The following is a 9,335-nucleotide window of genomic DNA, read 5'->3' as shown; positions in this document are numbered from 1 at the left end:
TTAGTGTTGGAACAAAAATAATAAAATAAACTAATCAAGATTAGAAAGTTAGGAGTATGAAAGAAATCAGTTGAGAGCTATAATTTGTATCAATTATGTGAGTAACTGTGGTAATGTCTTTGTTTTGCACCTCTGAGAATTGAAAAGGTGAAGTACCTCTGGGTGAAAAAGGATAGACTAAGAACAAAGTTTACATGTTAAAGTTTATATGTTAGCGTTTCAAATCTTCACATGAAAGTTAGAGAACAAAACATTGTATGATGGAAAAAGATATATACTAATAAGGAGATAAGTTAAGAATTTAAAGCTCTAATTTGTATCAATTGTGTGAGCAAATGTGGTGTCTTTTGATGCGCACCTCTAACGATTAGAAAGGTGAAGTGCCAACAAGTAAAAAAGGATAGATTAAGAACAAAGTTTATCTGTTGAAGTTTATGTGCTAATATATCATATTTGGTGTCATATTTTATTATTATTTCTTTTTACTATGTTATGACTTAATCAGGTGCAAAAAGTATTGTGCAAAAAATATTAATTTACTTAAAGGTTGTAAAATAGTTGGAAAAGTTTTTTTATTTATTTATTATTTTGGAAAAAAGTTTTTTTGGAGAAAAAAATTTTTTTGGAAGAAAAAGGAATAGAAAAAAAAATTTTGGGACAAGTTTTTGAAATAATAAATTTTAAAACAATAGATTTTTACAATTTTTTTTAATTTAATTTTTTTTAAAAGATTTGTGTCATGATGAAAAATATATAAATATAAATCATAAAATATTTGTGATTTTTGAAGTTGTAGATGGGGGTTTCTAATTATAAATTAGTCTTATTTACATATAACTATATTGACTTAACTACTCATGTGCCCTCATCGTGGTGGCTATTTTGTTGTATCTTTCTTTAGGAGTTTAGGAAACAGTTCAGGCTGAATTCTATGTTTAGCCTTTTTGGTCTCAGGGTCTGGAGTTCAAATATCCACTGGACTTCTTTTCATATTTTAAAAATCTCCATAAGGTATTAGCTCTATTTAGAGCGCCCTTTCCTATAAACTACTCTTCTTACAATTTCCCCTGAGAAGCATAGAGGAAGCTTCTAATAGTGAAAGGAGCTTATACACACTAGCGCAAAATCTATATATCTTTTGAAATATATTAAAAAACAACTACAGTAAAAAAGATATTAAAGGGATTCTAAACTAAAAAAAATTTCTTTCGTGATTCAGATAGAGCATGCAATTTTAAACAACTTTCTAATTTACTCCTGTTATCAATTTTTCTTCATTCTCTTGCTTTCGTTATTTTAAAAAGAAGGCATCTAAGCAATTTTTTTGGTTCAGAATCATGGAAAGCAATTGTTTATTGGTATGTGAATTTACCCACCAATCGGCAAGAACAACACAGTGTGTTCACCAAAAATGGGCCGGCATCTAAACTTACATTCTAGCATTTCAAATAAAGATACCAAGAGATTGAAAATATTTTGATAATAGGAGTAAATTAGACAGTTTCTTAAAATTGCATGCTCTATCTGAATCACGATAGAAAAAAATTGGGTTTCAGTGTCCCTTTAATTTGTTTTAAAATATTTAGGGCCAGAATATGAGTTGAGCGGTAGTTTGCACTTGATTTTGAGCATTAAAACTGCTAGAACTAGGTATATATACTGTATATATATATATATATATATATATATATATATATATATATATATATAATATATATATATTTCATAATACATAAAACATATTGTGTTATGTTCACAACATTGGAATGTACAATATTTACAGTAAATACATAGTTAAATCCTTTATTAAATATGAATATAGCATAAAATATGCTTCTTCATGTTTTCAGCTACTTGACTTCAAAGGGCTCCAATTCACCTATATATATGTATACACGTGTATTTATGTGTTTATATATGTCTGTAAATACATATATACACATAGAAATATGTATGTATCTCTATGTTAAAGCCCTTTGCCTGCCTCATATCTTTGACCCCTTATAACTTTTTTTGTGCAATTTTTAACAGTTTTTATTAGATTATTAAATTTATACTTATAATGTGAAATTCAAAGCCTATTGTTTTCCTTATTGTAAAATGAGTTTCCCCGTCTCTTCTAGTGGGCTGAACAGGGGTGTTCCATATATGTAGCTGAAAGTTCTCTAAAAGATCTGATGTATTCTCAAAAATGTTTCCCCTGCAGTTCTTACTGTTTTATGTTGCAGAATGAAAAGTGGTGAGATTTTGTTAAAGTACACAAAACACATTACCCTACGTGAAAAAATGCATGCATACACATTAAAGTCCTGCTTTTCTTTGCATTTAAATTAGCATGTTTTAACATTCTGTACATTATTTCCTTTATCTTCTTCTTTAATTAGTTTTTTTGTTTTATGCAATAGAGTTGGGGTTGACCTTATTAACCAATGAACAATGATTTGTGCTCACACAAGAATTTCCTGTTATCAAAATAAACAGCTTCAATGTATCCTTTTTCATTGAAATAATTTTAAACATGTTTAAATGCTGCTTTTTAATATCATTAAACATATATAAAATATATCTTTTTGCATTTAAAAATGTTAAAGGGACAGTAAAGTCAAATATAAATGTTCATGGTTCTGACAGAGCATGCAATTTATTTTTTTCCAATTTACTTCTATTATCAAATTTGTTGGAGAGAAAAGCTAGGTAGGCTCAGGAACATGCACGTGTCTTTAGCATTTTATGGCAGCAGTGTTTTGCAACAATATATAGTATTGCTATAAACATTATTGCAAACACTACCGCCAGATGGCTAAAGACATGTGAGCTCAACCAGGTTTACTTTTTAACGAAGGATACCATGAAAACTAAGCAAAATTGATAATAGAAGCAAATTGGAAAGATGTTCATAATTTCATGCTCTATCCAATCCATTTAAAGGGACACTGAACCCAAATTTTTTCTTTCGTGATTCAGATATATCATGAAATTGTAAGCAACTTTCTAATTTACTCCTATTATCAAATTGTCTTCATTATCTTGGTATCTTTATTTGAAATTCAAGAATGTAAGTTTAGATGCTGGCCCATTTTTGGTGAACAACCTGGGTTGTCCTTGCTGATTGGTGGATAAATTCATCCACAAATAAAAAAGTGCTGTCCAGAGTTCTGAACAAAAAAAAGCTTAGATGCCTTCTTTTTCAAATAAAGATAGCAAGAGAACGGATAAAAATTGATAATAGGAGTAAATTAGAAAGTTGCTTAAAATAGCATACTCTATCTAAATCACGAAAGAAAAAAAATGTGGGTTCAGTTTGACGTGACTGTCCCTTTAATTGTGAATTGATATTGATACAAGCAAGAAATTCATGTGTATGCACAACTGTAACTATTCCTCATAACAACAAATCTTCACAAGCATCAAAATAAAATATAATTTTATCCAGTACAAGAACACCTTTTTCCTTTTTAAAATAAAAAAATAAATAAGAACAGAGGGGCGTCTCATGTGTGGTATCATCAGTTGAAAAGATGCAAAACAAACAGTAATAGAGCCAAATGAGTACTCACATACTCCAGGAGCACACCTATGTGCTAGTAGGGACGGGTTGCAGAATTATAAAGGTGTGACAGCTCACCCTTCAACCAGTACTATGATGCTGGAAGTAAAAGACACAGAAAGCACTATATGTGCAGACCATTAAAAGTATAACCAGAAATATTTCTTCAGTGATACAGATGGGTACTCACATACTCCAGGAGCACACTTATGTGCTGATAGGAACAAGCTGAAATTTTAGGCAGGTGTAACAGCTCACCCCAGATCAGATCTCTTGATGTTGTTAGAGCAGCAATCCAAATGAGACTGCACCAGGAATCCAGAGAAATTCTTGAAAGTCAGCACAGGCAGTAGGTAGGTAGAGAAATCCACTCAAAGAGTATTTATAATAAAATACAAATATTTATTAAAAAACAAAAATAAAACTACACAACACAGCAGTTGTTGTAGTAGGTGGATGAAGGGGTTAACAATATTACCCCAATGCTCTAACAACATCAAGAGATCTGATCTGGGGGGAGCTGTTACACCTGCCTAAAATTTGCAGCTTGTTCCTACCAGCACATAAGTGTGCTCCTGGAGTATGTGAGTACCCATCTGTATCACTGAAGAAATATTGCTGGTTATACTTTTAATGGTCTGCACATATAGTGCTTTCTTTTTCTGTGTCTTTTACTTCCAGCATCATAGTACTGGTTGAAGGGTGAGCTGTCACACCTTTATAATTCTACAGCCCGCCCCTACTAGCACATAGGTGTGCTCCTGGAGTATGTGAGTACTCATTTGGCTCTATTACTGTTTGTTTTGCATCTTTTCAACTGATGATACCACACATGAGGCGCCCCTCTGTTCTTATTTATTTTTTGTAGTTGTACCCGGACCAGTTGGCGGCGAGGAGGAGGCAGCCATCACAGGAACATTTTCCATTACATTTTTAAGAAAAATACTTTTTTTTTTTTATTTAATTTTTTCTCTTTTTTTCTTCTTTAAAAAGAAGGGAATTCAGTCATTAAGATCTTTTTATGTTTTAGAATTATCACTCATTTTGTACATACAGATTGTTATGATTGCATTGTTATACCTTTAGCGCCCCCTTTGTTTGATATTTTGTCCAAATTTTTTTTTTTTTTATCCTTTTTAAAATATATGCATTGGTGTATTTTAAAATAGCATATTTTGGTATAACAAATAAATAATATATATTTAATGCCCCTTCCTGCAGTGTTTCAATAAGCTATGTAAAAGATGACTTAGCTAAGATCATTTAGTAATGTGACCATGCAAGTTGGGATCAGAAGTTAAATTGCTCACAATTATTTTTTATTTAAAACACCAACAGGATAGACATACATTAGTGTAACAATAATAGTCATGTGATCTTTATTCACAACATAGAGACCGTGAAGTTCTGCAGCCCAATTTACAATATGGCTTAGTGGCTGGCCCCTATAGTGTGAGGAAAAAGAACAAAGAAATTGTGTATTTGTGTTTGTAAGAGAGGATTAGAAAGGGAGGGGGAAGGGATAACAGTGGAGAGGCAAGGGGTAAAAAAAGAAAAACAAAAATAGGGAGGGGAACATTTTTATAGTCAACAAAATATTAAAGTTTTTTTTTGGTTTAAGTGAATATATTTAAAGCATTGCATTACATTAGAGGTATAGCTTACCTGTAGATCTTCCAAAACCCTTGAGAAAAAAAAGTTATATTGCGGGTCAATTTATTAAAGTCTGGCGGACATGATACGCTGTAGCGTATCGTGTCTGCCAGACATCGCTGAATACAGACAGCATATGCTGTCCGTATTCAGCATTGCACAAGCAGTTCTAGTGAACTGCTTGTGCAATACCGCCCCCCTGCAGATTCACGGACAATCGGCCGCTAGCAGGGGGTGTCAATCAGCCCGATCGTATAGGATCATGCGGATTGCAATACGGAGCCTCAGAGGTGGAGCCTCAGAAGTGGCGTACGAGTGAAGGAGCAGCGGTCTATAGACCGCTGCTTCTTAACTCCTGTTTCCGGTGAGCCTAAAGGCTCGCGTGGAAACAGGGTGAATTGGCCTTATTCGGCCAATAATAAATTGACCCCTCAGAGATAAGTATATGGATCTTGAGAGATGGATCAGTGCTGAATGTGACTTCTCACAACACCCATAGACTTAAAAAGGGACAGTGAAATCAAAATTAAACTTTTATGATGAGTCAGATAGAGCATGCAGTTTTTAACAACTTTCAAATTTAAGCAGATGTGCATAAACAAAGGAAAACTTTGGGACAACTAAAAGGTATATGTTCTTTGTAAAATTAGATTAATGTCAACATGTAAATTTAGCCCTGCACAACCCAGTGACCCATATGAACAGCTAGCACAAGACAAAACACAAATGACAGGCCTCTGTAAAACTAAAATGTGGTGCATGACATAGTCCCCCCCCCATCACCCAAACAACTAAAGAAGTCACTCCCAAGAAAGCATGATTTTTTTTTTTATTTTTTTTTTTACTAAAATGCTTTAAAGGGACACTCAAGTCAAAATTAAACTTCATGATTCAGATACAGCACGCAATTTTAAACAACTTTCCAATTTTCTTCCATTAACAAAATGTGCACAGTCTTTTAATATTTACACTTTTTGAGTCACCAGCTCCTACTGAGCATGTGCAAGAATTCACAGCATATACGTTTATGCATTTGTGATTGGCTGATGGCTGTCACATGATACAGGGGGCTGCAATAGACATAACTTTGCAATTTATTTTAAAAAAAAATCTACTACTCATTTGAAGTTCAGACTAAGTGCTATTGCATTGTCTTCTTATCATGCATTTGTTGATTATGCAAATCTTCTGTATGACACAAATATTTTTATAAAATAAAAAACATTATTATACTTAAACACATCATTACTTACCTTTTTATAAAAGGAAGAAATCTACTGTAAGTCGACCATAAATGTCCTTTTTTTAATAAGTGCCCTGGAGGATTGTACAGTAACCAATATGTGTTGATGTAACTGAATTTAACTACTTTGATTGCTCAGGATTCTCTTGAAATTATTATACACACATTTCCTTAATATGTAAATATTTCTCGCATATCTGTAAAACTTGATTCAGCTTCTGTACATGCATCAGATTTTGTAGGCTCTGCTGGAAGTCCAGGGTCTTATTCTTTTTTCTAAACATCTGCAAATGTTAAACAATGGGTCAATTTCATATATGTATTCATTTTAAAGACTTTAAAAATTACCTTTCTCAGCAGGCACTTGTGCCTTATCAAAAGGTTGCTCTTCGACAATTCATTTGTACAATTTCTTTAAAAAAATGAATGCTGAAAAATGATCTAAAATGATAAATGTTATGATGTTTGCAAATAATATTTCTCCTTATTGTACATTGCAGTTCTGACTTTCTTTGAAAGGGTTAATAATAACCTCATGCATAGTTGTTTTGCAAATGAGTGACATGCATTTAGAAATGAATTAGGTTACTTTTCCACTAATGGAGCACCAATCTGGCGCAATAGAGTTTTGTTCCGTTATTGCCAAATTTCCCCATCTCCACTCCGTTTGTTGCCTCCGTCTGGGGGATTCAAGGAGGGAGAAGCGTTAATCCACAAGTTTCAATTGGGGTGGATGACAGAAGATTGACGGTTCTCTGCGCCAATCCTTCGGCATCCACCCCTAGTGAAACCTGTGGATTGATGCTTCGCTCCCCCATTAATACCCCAGAGAGTGGAGATGGGGGAATTTCAGCTTCTACAGTACTTTGGCAATATAGGACCAAAAATGTATAGCGCAATTTGCTGATAATGGTCCGATAACGGAAAAATACCCTAAACTATTTATTATTCGAAGGACATAGGTAGTATAGATTAGGTAGTAGTTCATAGATATTATTACATAGTTAAGAGTTAAAAGTAAGTAGTAATTAAATTAGTTAAAAGTAAGTGAAATCTGGCATTTATGGCACAAATAAGTCTTTAAAACCATTGCCATAATCCAGAGTGTCTGACAAATTGTACATAATTTGACAATAGGATCTATGTATCTCAAAAGACATGCCTTCCACCAGGAATTGGATCTATTTATATTATACCATATCCCATGGACATTGGTGAATTGTTCTTGTATTGGAGATAGTTTTTTTTTGTGATAATTTTATATTTGTGACTCACATTTAGCCATATAATTTTATTGTATATAGTTATTAGCGCCCCCTAGGGGATTTCATTAAGAATTCATAGATTTGGTAATTTGACAATAGACATTTAAAAAAAAAAGGTTTTTACCTGCTGAATGCTCATCTTCCCAGTGTAATTTTTTTTTCCAATATTTGTGGGATGGGAGGGGGCACAAAACCCACATGAAAAGGATGTGATGGGTCCTTAGAACAAATATTAATCTGTTGTTAAATGTCTGAAACTGGATTTTTCAAACCCAAAAGGTTCAGAAAATATTTTTTGTGTTCTTAGCTTTTATTTTTTTTAAATTTACCTAATTTTTTCTTCCTTAAAACCTTCCTTTAAATGTCGGAAATTATTTTCCAACATTGCAAAAAAAAAATTCTCATTCTGAGCAGTCGTTCACAATATCTGCAGTGTCACTCGACATGACATCCATACGTGGGGTCTTCTCCATCCTCTGCGATCCCATTAAGTAGATATATTGTGGTTCTAAGGTGGCCCTTCATTTTCTTCCAGGATAAGCGTGATAACCCCATGGCAATATTTTTCAAGACTAATGGGATTTAAGGAAGTGGTCCAATTTATATTTTTTTTGTGAGATTAGTAAAATGTTTTAAAAATTCTAATTGGCTGTTAATACGGATGATAACTGTATTTGTGTTGAAATAAACTTTGCACAGAATTATTGTTGACGTGTTTTGTTAGAAGAATTGTGATTGGTTAAAAAGTGTGGCACAGTTATAATTGCAAATGAATTGTATTACATTATGCATATGTCAGCTACCTATATATATATACTTTATTAGTAAAGACAACAAAAGACTCCATACAAACGTTGCTTATGGATTATAAAACCACAAAATAAGAACTACAGACAGTATTTTTGCCTTGGCTTTGGTGGTGATGGAACCCACAACACTCCCTTTGGACTCCTGAGTGAACACTGTCTTGTAACCTTATTTTCTGGAGTATGAATTAAAATATGCCAGTGCTATTAATATTTAATTATTTTTTGGAGTATGAATTAAAATATGCCAGTGCTACTAATATTTAAATAAAAGTTCCAAATGATAATACATGTGTGTCTTTATTTGTTTATAATAATGGGACATTTTTAGTGACATCCTTTATGTGTTTGCAGTTTGTTTTTTTAGCAGCCTTGGTGTACGATCAGGGTGGTGGGAGGGTGAGGGGGGATACTAACACTACAGAAAATAAATAATAAAAAAACAAAAATCCCTAGCTGCATACGGACTGCCAATATATTTGAAGGTGGAAGATGATGGTAACCAATGGGAGGGAAGAGAGCTGTTTGGGAGGGATCAGGTAGGTGGTAGGTATCAGGTGGGAGGGTAATCACTACACTACAATACATTTTACCCTTAACAGATGATTAACCCCTTCAGTGCCGGGTGGGTTCTTAAGCGCACCATCCATTCCCAGTTGACCACTTCTCTTTGTATTACATATATTCCAACAGGTAAAATGGATACTTGGGAACAAATTAAAGAGAAAAAAAATAAAGGGTTCATTGTATTTAATTTTTTTTTAAAAATATATACAGAAAGAGAAGCGCTCTACTATAAACAACAAATTAACAGCCCAGCC

The sequence above is a fragment of the Bombina bombina genome, chromosome 10 (assembly GCF_027579735.1).
Source record: "Bombina bombina isolate aBomBom1 chromosome 10, aBomBom1.pri, whole genome shotgun sequence".
NCBI classification, from domain to species: Eukaryota; Metazoa; Chordata; class Amphibia; order Anura; family Bombinatoridae; genus Bombina; species Bombina bombina.
Note: the sequence above shows the minus strand (reverse complement) of the source record.